The sequence below is a fragment of the Phyllobates terribilis genome, unplaced genomic scaffold (genome assembly GCF_046119375.1).
Source record: "Phyllobates terribilis strain yellow unplaced genomic scaffold, ASM4611937v1 Scaffold_4__5_contigs__length_816908805, whole genome shotgun sequence".
Classification (NCBI taxonomy): Eukaryota; Metazoa; Chordata; class Amphibia; order Anura; family Dendrobatidae; genus Phyllobates; species Phyllobates terribilis.
In genome coordinates, this window is record NW_027362764.1 from 262830451 (window position 1) to 262849676 (window position 19226).

The window sequence follows — 19226 nt, forward strand, 5'->3', positions numbered from 1 at the left end:
ATAACCGATGATCCATTATTGTTTTGTTTTTTGTCTCTAGTGTGGCAGGTTAATGCAAGAGGGAAACTGATGTAAGAACATATTACATAGTTTGCTATGTAACATTAACATTAGTTGTCATCAGTTGAAGCACAAAAAAAAATTAGGTCTGGATATACGGAGACCTGTCCTAGGATGTTGCCAAAGTAAAATTTAAAATCGTTATAACTTCTCCGCTTCTGATTTTTTTTGCTTTCTCATCATAAAAGACAGTCACAGAAATGTTAAAGTGTAACTAAACTTTCATTTTCTTTTATATTATTATATTTTGCAGCCTCTTAAATGTCCCGAAGATTGATGTAGACTTTCTATTGAGCAAGTACACTGTTGGAGTTGATCCTCTCTGCGAAGTGGTTTCAGCGATTTACAGGGTGATTAAGGGGTCCAAAATGTAAAAAAAAATCGGAAAATTTAGCTAGTTTGTAATGTTTGTTTTATAGACATGTGATTACCATCTGTATTCAGTGGAGTATGACAGTAGTATTATAAAGATGATATATGTCATTAATCTGTTTTTTAAGTACCCTCACTGTAGGAACATAGCCAAGGGAGCTGTTGGGGTATAACACATGGGTGCTGGGTGCTGAGAGGTGTTGTCTTTGCCACTTTGTCTTTGCCAGAGTATCAAGATTCAAGGTAATACAAACTTATAAATGTAACCTTTGACCCCATTGAAGGAAAGCTTAGGAAAGACTAGCTATAATCTCTGTTCACTGTGATAAACGTTGCTACTGTAGTTACATGCCCTCTTGCATTTCACTTAAAAGGGTTGTCCAGTACTTTTAAAAATATGTTAATGTTCTTGCATTTCACTTAAAAGGGTTGTCCAGTACTTTTAAAAATATGTTAATGTGTTTTAATGATAAATAGAAACTTCTTTCTAATTACCTCCTGGGGCTGTTTCTGCCTGTGAGCGGTGCTATCGGTGGCAGCACGTGACCCCCGCAGACGTCACGTCAAGTGAGGCGTGACTCAGCGCTGGGGTCCCCGCGGTGGCTGCTGGGTTGTGGGCGGGGTTATTCCCCGTGTCACACCAAGCATCCACCAATGAATGAGGACAGGGAGAGCGAGCGGTGGATGCCTGGTGTGACACGCGTGGTAACCCCGCCCACAACCCAGCAGCCACCGGTGGAACGCGGAAGAGGGACCCTCGGCTGCAGCTTGGACTTGTCGTGATGTCAGCGGATGTCAGAGCCGGCTGCAGCCGGGGGTCACATGCTGCCTGTGAGCGGCCACCGATAGCGCCGCTCACAGGCAGAAACAGCACCAGGAGGTAATTATAAAGAAGCTTCTATTTATCATTAAAACACTTTGACATATTTTGAAAAAGTACTGGACAACCCCTTTAAGCCAAAAGGCATAGTTAGCGATTCAGCCCAGGGTATGTGTGTGGGGGGAGGAGGGGACAGGGGAATCTTGTTTAGCACTATAGTAGTGCATCCTAACCGTGGGTGTAGGGGAACCTTAGCATATAACCATTTTACTGCCATATGGTGACCATATAGTTTTAGATTCCAACAGTGCAGAACATATGAAGAGATTACAGTAGAGTTATAGATAGTTACTTACTGCTGACGTTCTTTCTGATAGAGTAGTTCATTTTTCTCATCTTTTCCATTTGGCCAAGACGACCATGATGACTTCTTCTAGCCATGACTCAGCTGCAGAGTTTATGACAAAGACACATTTGACTTCTCACAATTTCACCACCGCTCCCATCTATTTCCAACCTGCACAAACTCCTCATTCTACTTGAGAATGCTGAGCCTTTTGCTGCCCTATTTTTTGTCCATTACTGGACGTGTTGTGTGGCAAAAAAGAGTACTCCTCTTAGTGCCCCACATAATGCTTCTTACAAAGTCAAATGCCTCCTTTGTGCCCTTTAGATTCTAAAATTGCCCCCTAAAAAATATGAATGTCTTGTGCAAGTGTCCTTAAAAACAGTGCTCACATTTTTCCCCCCTAGTAATAATGCCCCCATGTGCCTTTTTGATGGTCACAGTACCCTGAGGTGACCCTATTCCCCTGAGTTTCACCCACATACTGTAATAGTGTCCCCTGAATTACACACATGTACAGTAATAATGTCACTTGAGTCTTCCCATGCACAATTCCCATATACATTGTATGATGCCCCCTCAGCTTTTGTATGCACAGTATGATGCCCCTACAGATCCCCTAGACAAAAAAAAATAAAAATCCAGCAACAGACATCCAAATCAGAATCTGTGTGATAAAACTTCATGTTTATTAGAATTCCTTTAAAATCATGCTGTTAAAATTGTAAATCCAGAGGATTACGCGTTTCGAACAAAAATGTTCTTAATCATAACCATGTCTGTGATCAGTACAAAAGCAGAGTTAAATAAAAAAGGGGAGGAAAAGGAATAAGGTGAGCAATTAGTCATGTAAATGAGACAATTATGCTAATAAACCAAGCAAATGTCATAGGTGTAAAAGCATTAATTCAATAATAATAAGTGATATCCGTTCTCTTATTCAATCCGGAAGGGACTCTGCAATTAAACTTGAAAATATGTTGCGCTTCTCTAAAATGCAATACTTTATCTCTATCCCCGCCTCGATCACTGGTGAGAACCTCCTCCAATGCATGAACACGAAAAAAGTCCAAACAACCTTTATGGACAGACAGAAAATGGTAAGATGCTCCTGATAGAGCTCTTGTTGTGACATTTGCAGCATCATACATATGTTCTGCAATTCTAGTCCTGAGAGGTCGTGTGGTACAACCAACATATTGAAGATTGCACTGTGTGCACGTGATGACATAAACCACATAGGTTGTACTGCAATTAATAAACGTGCAGTTCCTATGTGTGTATGGAGCAGCTGTGGCTTTAATTTCCTTAGAATTATCCATGTATGGACATAAACCGCACTATCGTTTGCCGCATTTGTATGAACCGGACACAGATAACCAGTTGCGTTTTACTTTAGTTTTTTGCCTTACTGTGTGATCAAAAGGTGATATCATGTTGCCAATAGTAATTCCTCTCCTGGATACAAAATTTACTCCTTTTTCTAGCAGTTTTTTCAAATTGTCATCAGATCCCCTAGACAGTGTGATTCCTTCACAGCTCCTCTTTACACAGTATTATTTCTTGACACAGTATGATGGCCCCACAGCTCCCTTATGAACAGTAGGATGGGCCCACAAGTCCCCTATACACAGTATGATGGACCCGAGGCAACCAGCACCTCTACCTCACCTGTAATTATTCTACTGGTTCAGTCACACACTACAGGTTTTAAAGGGGTTGTCCCACAATTCCAACCTATCACCTATCTGGAAGATAATTGATAAGTATGTAATTGCTTGTTACCCCAATGCTGGTACATTAGCTAATCACTATTATGAGGGACTTGTGTCCTCTAATTTAATGAAACTGTGGTCATGCATGCATGCTGCCACCTACTATAGGGTTTAGAGGGGTTGTTACACAATTACAACCTATCACCTATCTACAGGATAATTGATTGATAAGTATCTAATTGCTTGATATCCTACTGCTAGTACCTTAACAATTCCGAGGGTACCTGTGTTCTCTAATTGAATGAAGCTGCGGTTCTGCATGCCTCTCTAATTATTGTATATAGAAGTGAAGGGCTCTCTCCACCAGTCCTATAGACAATTAGTAGAGCAGCAGTGCAGTTGTGTGCTACCTTCATTCAAACAGGTTTACATAGGACCCCCATCCTCATAATTGATGGGAGTTGCAACAGTGGGAACTCAAGTATCAGATACTTATCATCGATACTGTGGATAGGTGATAAGTTGAAATTGTGGGACAACCCTTTACCCTACAAACTTATGACCATGTCTAATGTATTGTCCATTTCTTATTTCTACTCCTATGTACCTGACTAACAGCAATATTAAAATGTATAAAGTATCATTGACATTGTTAAGAAAAAGGCAAATTGCTTAGGTATAGGCTTAGTACATTTAAAGTTTCTTTTTATTAAAAGTTTACTTAAAAAAAAACAACTTATCTTGGATATTTAGTCAGAAAAGTTTTGTAAAAGGTGTTACCATTATATTCATTTGCATATCATTAACATGTCTATCCATCCTGTGATTTCCATAATTCCACAACTTTTACTTTTCAGTGTTGCAATTTCATTATTGGGGTCCGTATTTTGATATCAGCAATAAAAAATGTTTAGCATGTACATTACATATTAGCATCGATTTTGATACTGATTATTGTACTATCTTGGCAAATATTCTCAATGAATAATAAAGTGGAGTGGAAAGACATTTCTTGTCCTCTCTATTGGTTTTCCAGTCGGCTTTGGTTTTCCATCATCAGACGTGCTAATATCAATTACAGACAGGTTCACGTCATCATGTTACAATTATAATAGGAAAATATATCTGTAGATGTCACATAAACCTTCAAAAATCTTGCTTTCCTTTTCTCCATGTACATTCAAATGGATCAAAAGTTGCTATTGTGCATGAGTGTGATGGAAATGTGAATTATGTCCAGCCTCAGTTATGGTCAGCAAACTGTCAGACCTCCAGATTTAGAAATTCACTTAACTGTTGTTTGGGAGTCTGCCAAGGCCCAGCCTTTTACTTCTAATGACAGCCAGCTGAGGGGACACTCAGAGAAGCTGAATTCAATTTGTAGGACCTCTAATCTGATTACAGATGCAGAGTCTTTTATTTTCTCCAAAATTTACCATGGTCAGAATGAAAGATGGCCATGGGATGCCTGTCAGCATCAACAGAAGCGTAGAAAATAAACAAACAAGGAATAAACTCTGTGTAGATGGTACAAGTAACAAAAAGGGAGAATCTAAGTGAATTGTTGCAGTGACAATGTTATGTTTGCAAAGTGTCACTTTTATTTCTCTCTTAGAACAGCTCCACCTGCCTTCAGTGTTCTGAATTCTTAAGATTGGCATCACAAATGAACGTTAATAGTAACCTATCATTATTTTTTTTGTCTTTCTTTCATCAAGAACAAATCATTAATTGTCACAAATTCAGTCTAACGGCTCATATACATATGTGGGAAAAAAAAGTTACGATATCAGGACTGAAAAAACTAACAAGTGTCTTGCGTATGCGATCCGATTGCAATGCGATTTTAACATGGGCTTTTACATACAGGATTTCTCTCTGTCATTTACACATAGTTTTCCAAGGAAATATTCTTCACTACATATATAAATATATATATATATGTATATTTACAGTTGTGCTCAAAAGTTTACATACCCCGGCAGATTTTTTCTTTTCTTTGCCTTGTTTCAGAGAATATGAATGATAACAAAAATAAATTTTCTCCAATGGTTATTGGTTGGGTGAAGCCATTTATTGTCAAACTACTGTGTTTTCTCTTTTTAAATCTTAATGACAACTAAAAACCAGGCTGATAGTCCACACTGCAGTCGGGGTAGGCATAGTAGGAACAGTGACTTCCCAGGCTACAGTCCATTTGTTCAGAGGCCAGGGGGCATCGGGCAGCTAAATGGCCTGGACCTTGACACCTCCAACAAATAATCTCTCCCGCAGGGACCTTGAGCATCACCTCCCCTGCTCCTTTGGACCTTGGACCGCTCCTTGGTGAATTCCCTAGTATGGAGTGTGCTGCCATCCCAAGGAACCTTCGGCCCCCAGACCCACCAATTCATCTGCGTCCTGGGGATCACCCTGGGCAACGCAAGCCTGTATTGGCCTTGGCAGGGAATGTACGAACCGTTCCATAACCACTCACTCTACTATCTGTGCAGGTGTAGAGGACTCAGCCTGCAACCATTTTTGGACCTTTCTTGCGGTGATACACCCAGCGGTGGATGCACTGTGCCCTGCCAGACATTGTTACCCCAAGCGTGACAAAATTTCCGTTTTTAACTTTGCATACTCTTTTGCGTCTTGCAAAGCCAGGTCATAATGGGCGTTTTGTGGCTCCCCTGTTAAATATGGCGCTAGAACCTCTGCCTACTGCTCCGGAGGTAATCTCTCCCTCTCTGCCACCCTTTCAAACACATTCAGGAATGCCTTAATGTCATCCTCCGGGGTCATCTTTTGTAATTCTCTTCTTACTGTCTTCCTGACGTGTGTGTCATCACCTGGATCTGGGGGTGGGGCAGTTGTCTTGCCAGGGATCTCTCCTGCTAGGAGTTCCATCTGTCTTTCCTGCTGTTAAATCTACAAACATCAGGAGTTTATTTGTCTCCTGCTGCTGCTCTTGTTGCTGCTGTAGCTGCTCCCGGTGCTGCTGCATGTTCTGCTGGCTCTGCAGGTGCTGCTGCTGGTACTGCCCCCTGCTGCTCCTGCTGTTGCTGTAGCTGCTGCTAGTGTTGCGTTTGCTGTGCCTGCTGTGTCAGCAAAAGATGCTTTAGCAGGTCCCCCATTTTGTCCGGCGTCACTTGCTGACTTATGGCTGACTTCACCCAGGACATGCAGCAACTCTTGTAACAGTCACACGTGTTCGCTGGGAGTTTTGCCCGCACTTCTAACACCACTTGTGATAAAGCGACAAGCTTGGCTGTATACGGAGGTAGACACAGGACACAGTCTCTTTAAATTTCGAGTTAGTTTATTAGGCGTTATAAACTACCCTGGGGACAATAAAGAAAAACACAGCCCATACAGCTAAAAGTGGCAAAACAAAATACAAAATTGTAGAACAGTCCATATATTGGCTGAGGTCCGGCCACTCAGGATTAGGCACCCACGGGTCAGCACAACATGTGCAAGATCCTCTCTGGAGCAGGTTTCTCCAAACACTGACCAACACCTGAGTGTAAAGGCTGGCTATTTAAAGCCCAGACCACTCCCTGGATTGGAGATATGGTGGATGGTGTCCCGCCCTGCACTTCACCATCCATAAAAACATGCCCTTGTAAACCTGGGCCGTTAACCCTCTCTGCACCTAATGTGCAAGAGAAACCGTTTCACATCACTGAGGCTAATAGCCTCAGTGAAACATATCTCCCTTCCGACATGCTGCCAGTGACTTTGTCACAATATATATATAAATATGTGAGTGATATATATATTCAGGGATTTCCTTGTGCTGCTTAGGGTACATGTCATTTATTATTAAATTAAAGATTATTTGAAAAAAAATGGCGTTAGGTCCATCAAAATTTTATTTACCAGCAGAGGGAAAGCGGACAGCTGTGGGCAGATGTTTATAGCCTGGGAAGGAGGTAATACCCATGGAGCTTCCCAGGCTATTAATATCAGCTCTCAGCTGAATACTTACTAGTTATTAATATGGGGGACCCCCAAAAACATTGACGTGGGGTCTTCCTATTTTAACAACCAGCAAAGCCTAGGCAGACAGCTAGAGGCTGATATTAATAGCCAAGGAAAGGGCCATGAATATTGGCCCCCTCCCAGACTACAAACATAATCTCTCAGCCGCCCCAGGAAAGGCGAATCCATAAGATGCATCATTTCTGAAGCTTAGCCTCATCTCTTCCCACTTGCCCTGGTGCAGTGGCAAGTGGAATAATAGGGTTAGGGTTGATGTTAGCTTTGTATTGGTAGCTGACATCAAGCCTAGGGGTTAGTAATGAACAGGCGTCTATAAGACGTCCCCATTACTAATCCCATAGTCAAATAGTGAAATAAAACAACAACACCCAGAATAAAATATTTTATTTGAAATAAATACACAGACTCCTTTAATATTTCTAAATTAAACAAAAAACTTACCGTTACGCCAATTCCATTGAATCCCATGACACCTGCAATAAAAATAAAATAATAAAGCAACCTCATCCTCACCTCTCCGGCGTGAAGAAAATAATCCACTTGTCCCGCGATGGGTCTAGCTCTGTTACATCTAGATGGCAGGCTGCATAATAGCTTGATGCAACTATACAGAATGCCATCCTGCAGAGACACTGAGGAGCGCATGCTTGTGCACCTCAGTGACGTTATAAAGTTGAGCGGAGTTCATATGCAATGAACTCCGTTCACCTCACTGATGTCAGCGCGAGCGTGAGAAAGTTCTCACGGTCGCAGTGCCAACAGAAAGGTAATCAGAGTTCATATCTAATGAACTCCGATTATCTCAATGACATCAGCGCATCCAATCCCTTACCACCTCCTGTCACATCCAGCTCAAAAATATTTTCAGAATGTTACAGCATGCATATGTTATTTTATTGCTGCCCGATTAATTCGCCTCTACTCTAGATACTTATCTGCCTCTCTCCTCTGCCAGTCCCTTAACTTGATTCCGATTCTCCAGTGAATCCTGTTTAAATTAGTAGCAATGACTTAAAAGGTACTCAATAATCTGTTTCTCTCATAGATCTTTGAAGTAATCTCCCTATACATATCCACACGTGACCTCCGATCCTCACAAGACCCATTTCTCTCCTCTACCCTCATACATTCCTCACTCAACTGCCTCCAAGATTTTTCCTGAGCATGCCCCATCTTCTGGAATTCAGTGCCTGAGCATGTCCAATTATCTGCCACAAATGGGACCTTCAGATACAACCCAAAAACTCTTTTTTTCAAGAAAGCCTGCAGCAGCAATAACCGCGTTTCCAACTCACCACCACCAGAGTTTCTGCAGCTCTTCAACCTCCCCATTACCCTGTAGATTGTAAGTCCGTAAAAGCGAGGCTGTATAGTAATAGTCTGTCAGTTTGTATATTTTATTTTATATAGTATTATATGTATGTGAACCCTCTTCACATGTACAGCACCGTGGAGTTAATGATGCTTTAAAAATAAATAATAATAGTTAAAATGAGGCTCAGATGTAGGTGCGCACAAAACCATAGAGATAAATGTGCATTAGAGTTTATGACAATTTTCTTTTGATGGTTTAAACCTGGCATGACTGTACTATAGTACCATTGATCTTTTTTATGTATATTAATTGTTATTATCATGCATTGGTATACAGTATGTTTATTTTTCAGATCTGGGTAGTGCTTTCCTGTTTGGTAATTCATTGTTTCTATCATGTGATTGGCTCTTGTGCACTTAAAATGAGACTCCCATTATTCTCTTATATTCTGTCAGGATTCCTGTTGTCCGTCTACAATTTGACTACTAGTGGCTGCTATTGTTCATCTTAATAATTGTACTGCAATGCCACTCCTTACCACTGGAGGCTGCTGTTGTGTTTTGCAATTGCCCTTTGCTAAGATGGCAGATTCTGAACCTGTGGAATCCATATTGTTTCCTGTTTGGGCCTACTTAAAGCCACATAGATCTCTCAATCAGTGCTTGAGTATTGTGTCTACCTGTTAGTCTAGTTCCAGTCTCCAGCTTCTGAACTTTTTTTACCCAGACTGTTCTCATTTATCTCCGGATTGTTTCCCCTACAACCCTTTGCTATCTTTAAGAACATCTATTACCGCTTGCTGCTCCTCCTCGTGCTCCTTTGGCCACTGATTTACAGCAGTGCTACTCCAGTATCGTAGCAGGATACTCAAGCCATCATCAAGAAAGCCACCGAGGGAGGAAAATTGGAGGTTAGCATAAATAAGATGAACTGTTTGCTTACCAACATCTATGCAGATATGCAAACACTAAAAACAAAATGCAGGGCCTTTGAAACTCAGACAACTCATAAAGTTCAATTTTTTAGACAAGCTACATAGAATCTACAGAATATTGTGCAATATCTAAGCAATAAGATTGCACTGCAGTCTGAGCAGATCCTTCAATTACAAAATCAACATATTGCTCCGACCCCTCCACCCACCCATCCACTCCGACCTTCCAGGTTTTGTGGAGACCATGATAAATTTTGCGGATTCATCAACCAGTGCAGATTGTACTTTGGTGCACATCCTGCTCACTTCCATAGTGACAGATCAAAAGTATTGTGTATCATTATGCTACTGACACATAAAGCTTTAACTTGGGCCAGCCCCCTTATTGAAACTTTTGATGATCGACTTAATAATCTGGAGGCCTTCCTAGCAGCCACGAGCCAGGTGTTTGATGGCCCTAACCATTGTGCAACAGCTTCAGCTACACTGATGGCTCTACTTCAGGGTAAGCGCTCTGTTGCAGAGTACACCACAGAATTCAGATAGTAGGTGATTGTTACCAAATGGTATAATGCTGCAAAATGATTTTAAGAACGAACTCTCCAGTCTACTGAAAGATGAACTAGCCCGGGCCGATGCACCCACAAATTTTGCTTACTTAATTCACCATTGTATTTGTATGGACTCCCGATTATCAGAGAGAAGATTGGAAAAGTGGAATTCCAACTGGTCCTATAACAATAACTGTTATCTACCTGCTTCAACCCCCAGTCCCAGAAACTTTGAGATAAAGAGTTCTCACATATCTGAAGTTGAATCCATGCAGGTTGACAGCCTGTTAAAATGTGAAAGTGCTAAGAGAAAATAACGGAGACTTCTGGAAAATCAGTGTTTTCATTGTAGCAAGTCTGACCACTTTCTCATCAATTGTCCTTGTTGACTACGTAAAACAGTGGCAGTGGATCACAACTTTTCCAATGAAGAATCTATTACGCTCGCGCCCGGACTGACTGGTGTGAGCGTGATTAGTGATCCCACTGTACCATGAACCGAGGACTGCCTGGAGGGGCGTAACTAAGTATCAACCCGATCCGACCAAGGTCGCACGGTGGCTCAGTCGACTCCGTGAACCAGGGAGGAACCGAACAGAGGGACCAGGTGCTACTCCAGGTCAGACCTCGGTCACAGCTGTTGAACCACAGCGGGGAATGCAGGAACAGGCAGGTTAGCTGGTATGCAGACAGGTGGGTTCTGGCAGGTACGGCTGGTATGACAGCAGGTGGGTACTTAGCAGGCACGGCTGGTATGAAGGCAGGTGGGTACTGGCAGGCACGGCTGGTATGCAGACAGGCGGGTGCTGACAGGCACGGCTGGAATGCAGACAGGCAGATACTGGCAGGTATGAACGCAGGCTGGATAGGGACCAGTACAGACTGGGATACAGGAACAGAGCCGCAGGTGCGGTGGACTAGCAGAGCAAAACCGCAGGAGCGGTGAACAAGCAGAGCAGAGCAAAACCGCAGGCGCGGTGAACAAGCAGAGTGGAGCAAAACCGCAGGAGCGGTGAACAAGCAGAGAGGATCAAAACCGCAGGTGCGGTGAGCAAGCAGAGCGAAGCAAAACCGCAGGTGCGGTGAACAAGCAGAGCGGAGCAAAACCGCAGGTGCAGTGAACAAGCAGAGCGGAGAAAAACCGCAGGTGCGGTGAACAAGCAGAGCGGAGCAAAACCTCAGGTGCGGTGAGAAAGCAGAGCAGAGCAAAACTGCAGGTGCGGTGAACAAGCAGAGCGGAGCAAAACCGCAGGCATGGTGAACAAGCAGAGCGGAGCAAAACCGCAGGTGCGGTGAGCAAGCAGAGCGGAACAAAACCGCAGGTGCGGTAGACAGGCAGAGCAGAGCGGAACCGCCGGAGTGGTGAATAAGCAGAGCAGAACAGAACCGCAGGTGCGGTAAACAAGCGGAACAGAGCTGAACCACTGGAGCGGTGAATGAGTAGAGCAGAACAGAACCACAGGTGCAGTAAACAAGCGGAGCAGAGCGGAACCACTGGAGCGGTGAACAAACAGAGCAGAACAGAGCAGAAGGTGAAGGCAGACAGGACAGGGCTCTGTTCACATGGAACAGACTGGAAAATACAGGAAGATGGTTAGAACACAGGAGGTAGATATGAAGGCAGGGAAAAGGGACAAGCAGAACCATATACACACAAGGTACTTACAATGAAGTAGCGAGTGGACACAAAACTCACAAACTGAAGTACAGAGACAACAAGTTGGAGTTAGGTGCAGGTTCAGACACTGCAGGAAAAGGGAAGGTACGGACATAGAGAGAAACAAGTAACGGGCTAGGACACTGTTCAGACAGGAACTGAACCGGGAACAAGATACAGGAACGAGCCTGGGAACTCAGCCCCCAGGGTGGCGGAAACAGACTAGAAGTCACAGGTACAGGAAAAGGCCCTGGGTACTCAGCCCCCAGGGTGGTGGACAGACTAGAGTCAGGACAGGACCTGGCACCTAAGTTGCAAAAGACAAACTGAGTGAAAGTGTTGCTCAGGCACCTCCTACTGGGTGGAGGGGGTTTAAGTATCCAGTGACTCACAGCAATAGGCTGGGGATGCATTAGGACTGTGCACAAAGTAGCTATAAGAAACAAGCAGAAAGCCGCGCCTACGCCCTAAGCAATCAGACAAGAGACATTTACCCTCTGGCAGAGCAGGAATTAAAACACTTAAGGAATACATCAATGAAAATTTAGCTAAATGGTTTATCCGTCCATCTTAATCACCAGTAGGTGCACCTATATTTTTTGTTCAAAAGAAAGACGGTTCTTTAAGACACCATGAAAAGTAACATCAATTGATACAAGGTACACATTTTATAATGGCACAGCAGCAGTCAGCCATGGGACATGCATGAGGTATCAGGGTCTGGGCTAGCATTTACAGCTTTGAATTTACCCTCAAATTAAGACGAGGTGGGTGAGGGATCGGTATAGGCCTGCTGTGCTGGGAGCCCTGATACCACACGCAACAGCTCAAGCTGCTTTTATGTTCAGCCACACTCAGGTGGCACAAACATCAATTTCATAGAGCACTATTGGTACAAAAATTTAACGGTAGTATCACAGGTAGCTGACTGAAAGTAAGTGCAGGCCTGCCGATCTGGGAGCCCTACTGCTACAGGCAACACACATGAAGGAGACTCAACCACGAATCTTCACATTTCTAAAAATTAGGGGCAGATACAACTAAAGTGGCATGAATTTCACCAGAGAAGAAGTAGTATAATGGGGCATTGACACCCCTTCCACTACAGCCAACTCAGCAGATGGAGACTCAATCAGGAGTCTCCACATTTCTAAAAATTAGGGGCAGACACCAGCAAAGTGGCATGAATTTCACCAGAGTAGAACTAGTATACTGGGGCACTGACACCCTTTCCACTACAGCCAACTCACCAGATGGAGATCCATTCAAGAGTCTCAACATTTAAAAAATTAGGGGCAGACACCATCAAAGTGGCATAAATTTCACCAGAGTAGAACGAGTATAATGGGGCACTGACACCCCTTCCACTACAGCCAACCCACCAGATGGAGACCCAATCAGGAGTCTCCACATTTCTAAAAATTAGGGGCAGACACCAGCAAAGTGGCATGAATTTCACCAAAGTAGAACTAGTATAATGGGGCACTGACACCCTTTCCACTACAGCCAACCCACCAGATGGAGATTCATTCAAGAGTCTCAACATTTAAAAAATTAGGGGCAGACACCATCAAAGTGGCATAAATTTCACCAGAGTAGAACGAGTATAATGGAGCACTGACACCCCTTCCACTACAGCCAACCCACCAGATGGAGACCCAATCAGGAGTCTCCACATTTCTAAATATTAGTGGCAGACACCACCAAAGTGGCATGAATTTCACCAGAGTAGAACGAGTATAATTAGGCACTGACACCCCTTCCACTACAGCCAACCCACCAGATGGAGACCCAATCAGAAGTCTCCACATTTCAAAAAATTATTGTTAACATCAGCAGCAGCAGCACTAGCAGACACAACAAAGATATCACAGACTGCAATAACGCAAGATCAATGCAGCACACTAAAAACTACACCATTGCCTAGTCTGCACAGTCTGCTATTGGGGTGTAAAAGTCCATGGAGATCCATGACTTGTTCATCTTTATGAAAGTTAGATGGTCTACACTTTCAGGGGACAGCCGGTGTGTCACCCTACCTGGATGCCACAAGTGTAATAAAGCTGTGTCTGAGAGCAAGGGGGAGGTTCTCTGGTCAGGGGAACATTAGCATGCAATGCCTCCTGTCTCAGGCCAGTAGGGGGAGCAGGCTGCCCCTATAAAAGCTGGTACTGGGGACAGGGTTAGAGAGAACTGGATTGCCTGTCTCAGCTCTGAGACGTGTCCCAGAGTGGAGCAGGGACAGAAAGTTGATTGCACCTAAGAGGAAGTGTGGCAGGAGGAGAGCCACAAGCCAGAGACAAGAGGCGAAGAGAGCCTGTCTTGGCAGAGAAAAGACTTACTTTACCAGACTTTGGTGTCTGAGGCTGGAAGGATTCCACATCCCCCAGCAGATAACCAGCCCGCAAGGGACTGTACATTCCTTGGCCTAAGAAGCCTGGAGGCCCTGCCACAACCGAAGGGACCAGTAAAGCCGTACAAGGCTGGGAGCAGAAAAGAATCCACGTCGCAGGCCATACAGGCGAGAAAGCACGGAAGCTCGGAAACGTGGGCTGTTATCCTATCAGGAGGAGATAGTCAGAAGGAGCGCAGAAAGCACGGTAGGCCTACACCCTCACCCTGACCAGGGCCAATTTCCCCGTTGCTCTCAGACATCCAGGTCCCCTCCTAGCTGGGACTGTTTGTGGGTCAGTTTACCTGTTCAAGTAAAGACCCTGGACTACAACCTGTTGTCTGTGTGCTCCTTGCTCCTCCAGCACTATCATCACTGGGACTCTCACTACCATCACTCCCACCATCCACTATACTGCCCTGGGGCCGCACTCTTCCCGTGGGGAGTCACACTACCATATCTGCACATCTCATCAGCCCCAGCGGTCTGCATGCAGCGGCGGTTCCTAATAACCGCAAATCCACGGGTGGCGTAGTCGGACATAATCAACATCAGCACATAACGGACTACCACTGGCCTGACCACCCTGAGCCACGGAACCGGGTTGCCACTACTACTCCCCTCGTTCCCCTTATTGCCCGGATCCGAGTGCCCCACGGCCCAGGGGGCGAGTCAGCTTTGGCGTAGTCGGCAGAATTTCGTGCCCGCAACCACCGGGTACTGCGTGCCTGAAAAAGACTGTTGTAAACTTACCAGTGGCGAAGTTTCCCGCCGTCCGGAGTCTTTTCCCGCCATCCGGAGCCGATTCCCGCCATCAGACGCCATCTTGGACCTTTTCCCGCCGTCTTCTGCCGTCTTCCCGCCATCTGCAGCTGTTTCCCGCCATCGGACGCCATCTCCAGGACGCCGCGCGGGAAGAAGAGGGGCGTAGACGTCAAAACCGCGCGAGATCCGAAGCTCCGCCCCACGCACCGACGCTGCGCAAGGTCCTGGAAGGGAGAGAGAGCGACGCTGACGTCATCAAGACGCGACGCCAGGTCCTCGTCCATAGCAGAAGCAGCGGAGCCGCGGCCTACAGAAGAGGATCGTCGGAAGGTAGGCCACGCTTAACTAGGGGGGAGGAAGATGTCGGACACAGAGGCCCCCACTACCACCAACGCAGCTGCAGCAGCGGTGATGCCCTTTTCCCTGCCCTACATCCCTGGAGCGGCCTGGCTGCCCAAATACTCAGGGGAGCCCCATGCCCTAATTGACTTCAAGGAAAGGCTATACAGTTTGTTCCAGGTTTACCCCCTGACAGAGGAACAGAAGGTCAGCATACTAACAGGGCAGTTAACTGGCGCAGCCCAGAGGGAGGTAAAATCATGGCCCATTGAGGAGAAAGGGACTGTGAAGGGTATTCTGGCCAGGCTGTGGGGTACCTTTGATACACGTACCTCCGCTGAAATTAAAATGAGGTTCTATGGATGTAAGCAGCGGGCACAGGACAGCATCAGAGACTATGCCCTAAATTTGCAGGAAGCCTTGAGGGCTATTCAACAAACTGACCCTGGCAGTGTGCAGGAAACCGATAAGCTGCTAACAGAACAATTCATAGAGGGTCTGCTATCCAGCGCCCACAGGGCCCAGCTGCGCCTCATGTTCTTCCAGAACCCCGACCTGACCTTTGCCCAATTTAAGGACAGGGCCATAAGGGTGCTCCGTGAATCTGCAACCAGTGGCGCTATAAACCCCCGGCGCCCTGCTATCACCCACCACCAGGAGGCGGCGCCCTCTTCTATGGACTCCGTGGAGGCTGATGCACAGGCCCTGAACCAAGCCCCGTCGAAAGGCCTGCACCACCAAGTCTAGGAGCTGACCAGGAGCGTCGCGGCGTTGACCAGGACCGTCCAGGCGTTGCAAGTGGACCCGTCAAGACCCATCAAGCTGGCTTCAAGTCCGGAGGATGTCCCGTGGCGTCGACAGAGGAGGATCCCGTCGTTCCGAGGGAGGCCCACAGACCGCTACGCAGAGGATGGACAGCCCATTTGCCGTCGATGCAACCAGCCCGGACACATTTCCAGGTACTGTAATTTAAACGGGTCCAACCTGGGGCAGAGGGCCGACCCCCAGGCATAAGATCACCAGGCCCTTATAATTGGCGTGATAAGTACGTTGGGGGGCGCCCGGTTTTACCCGTGGTGCTGGACGGTATCCCCATGAGCGCCTTGCTGGATACTGGGTTGCAAGTAACCACAATCCCTTATGTACTTTTTAAGCAGTATTGGACTGATGCTGATATCACACGGTATCCAGACAGTAACTTGAGCATCATCGCCAGTAATGGCTTACCCGTGCCGCAGATGGGGTTCAAGGAGATGACCATTAAAATTGGTAAAGTTGAACTGCCGGCACAGGGAGTGATTATTGTGGACATTGACCGTCATGAAAGTCACCCTAAAATAACTGTGGGTACTAACATAATTGAAAATTGTCTTTCAGAAGTAATTGTAATTCTACAACAGGTGGCGGTGAATGCTAGTTCCAGCCAAAAGAGAGTCCTCAACAAGGAGATAAAAGCCCTGATGAGACGGCAGCAGGTAGAACTGTCTGGTGGTGAGATCGGTAGCGTAAGACTCAGTGATCCATTCCCCATTTCCATGCCTCCCAAAAGTGAAATGATGATCTGGTGTCGGACTGCAATCGGGTTGAGAGGTAGAGACTACCAAGCCATGGTAGAACCCGTGTACTCAGACAGCAGGCCCACCATTTTGACAGCCCGGGGGGTGGTTGATGTCCGTCATGGGAGGGTGCCCGTCCGCATCCTCAATATTGGGGAGAGGGAAGTACACTTACCCAGGTACGCTACACTCGCCAAACTGTTTGTCGTCGAACACCAAGCTATCAGGGCCGTGGAACCCTTGCCTCCATCTCCACAGGCGGAGGATAATGGCTCCCAGAAACAAAAGGAGGACTGGTGCCAGAAACTCCACGTGGGTGCTGACTCCACTCCCCTGCACCAAAAACAAGGAGTCTACCGGGTGGTACGGGAGTACGAGAGAGTCTTTAGTAAGCACCCGCTAGACTTCGGCAGAGTAAAAGGGATAGAACACCACATCCCCACAGGGAGCCACCCACCAATAAAAGAGAGGCACAGACCTGTACCCCCTGCACATTATCAGAACGCCAAGGGTATGCTAAGGGAGATGAAAGAAGCTGGGGTCATTAGAGACAGCTGTAGCCCCTGGGCAGCCCCCTTGGTTCTGGTCAAAAAGAAAGACGGCACCATGAGAATGTGCGTGGACTATAGACAAATCAACCGTATCACCCACAAAGACGCATATCCGCTGCCTAGAATAGAAGAGTCTTTAGCCGCACTAAAATCTGCTAACTTCTTTTCTACTTTGGACCTTACTAGCGGGTACTGGCAGGTTCCTGTGGCAGAGGCTGACAAGGAGAAGACCGCCTTCACCACCCCGATGGGACTGAGCGAATTCAACTGTATGCCTTTCGGGCTCTGCAACGCACCAGGGACCTTCCAGCGGCTGATGGAATGCTGTCTAGGGCACCGAAACTTCGAGACGGTCCTCCTTTACCTGGACGACGTGATCGTCTATTCGAAGACCTACGAGGACCACTCAAGCACCTGGCTGAGGTGTTCGAAGCCCTGGCAGGCTATGGCCTGAAGGTGAAACCATCGAATTGCCACCTGCTGAAACCAAAGGTCCAGTACCTAGGGCACGTGGTAAGCGCAGAAGGAGTGGCCCCCGACCCTGACAAGGTCACGGCAATCAAGAGCTGGCCAAGCCCCTCGAACATCAAAGAGGTGAGACAGTTTCTCGGGTTGGTAGGCTACTATCGAAGGTTCATCCCCGGGTTCACTAAGATGGCAGCTCCTATGCAGGACCTCCTGATCAGACAGTCCAAGTCCAGAAGTCAAAAGCCACCCTTCAAGTGGGATAAACCGGAAGATGAGTCCTTCCGCCAGCTAAAGTTGGCCCTCACTGGGGATGAGAACCTGGCCTACCCTGATTATGGCCAGCCTTTCATTCTCCACACAGATGCCAGTAATGTGGGACTGGGAGCCGTATTGTCCCAGAACCAACAGGGCAGAGAACGGGTGATCGCATACGCCAGCCGGAAGCTGAGGCCCACCGAAAGGAACCCGGAGAATTACAGCTCCCTCAAGCTAGAATTCTTGGTGGTGGTGTGGGCCGTGACGGAACGCTTCAAGCATTACCTGGCCTCCGCAAAGTTCACCGTGTACACGGACAACAACCCGTTGACACACCTGGACAATGCAAGACTGGGTGCCCTGGAACAGCGGTGGATGGCCCGTCTCTCCAACTATGACTTCGTGATCAAGTACCGGGCAGGCAAAACCAACGCCAACGCGGACGCCCTATCAAGAATGCCTCACTTACCTGAAGGTGACGAAGACCCAGAAGAGCTGGAAGAGGTAGAACTCCCCGCGTTTCACCGGTATGGAGCCGCTCAACACTCTCACCACGTGAAGGAGGAGGATCTAACAACTGTGATGATGAATCCCCTACCTCACCACAGCTAGGCCGAAACCCAAGATAGTGACCCTGCTGTCCGCCTGGTGAAAGATCTGCTGACCCGGGAAGACGCCCGCCTAGATCCAGATGCCCCAGAGGAAGCCAAGCAGCTATGGAAGGAGAAGAGCAAGCTGTTCCTCTACGAAGGCAAGTTGTGCAGAAGGATTGTCAACCACCGGACGCACGAGCTGACTTGGCAAGTCGTGGTCCCAAGGCGAGATGCAGCTATGGTCCTGGGAGCTTACCATGACAGAGCGGGACACTTCGGTTGGAAGAAACTGGAGTTCCTACTAAGAGGAAGGTTCTTTTGGGTCGGCATGAGAGGAGCTGTAGAAAAATGGTGCAGAGACTGTGGCCCTTGTCACCTGAGGAGGAAGGACCGCACAAGCCAGAAGACACCCTTGAGGCCCATCGTCACCACGCAGCCTCTTGAGCTGGTAGCTCTGGACCACGTCAAATTGGCTCCAAGCCAGTCCGGATACATCTACGCCCTGACAATCGTGGACCACTATTCCCGTTTTCTAGTGGTGGTCCCGGTA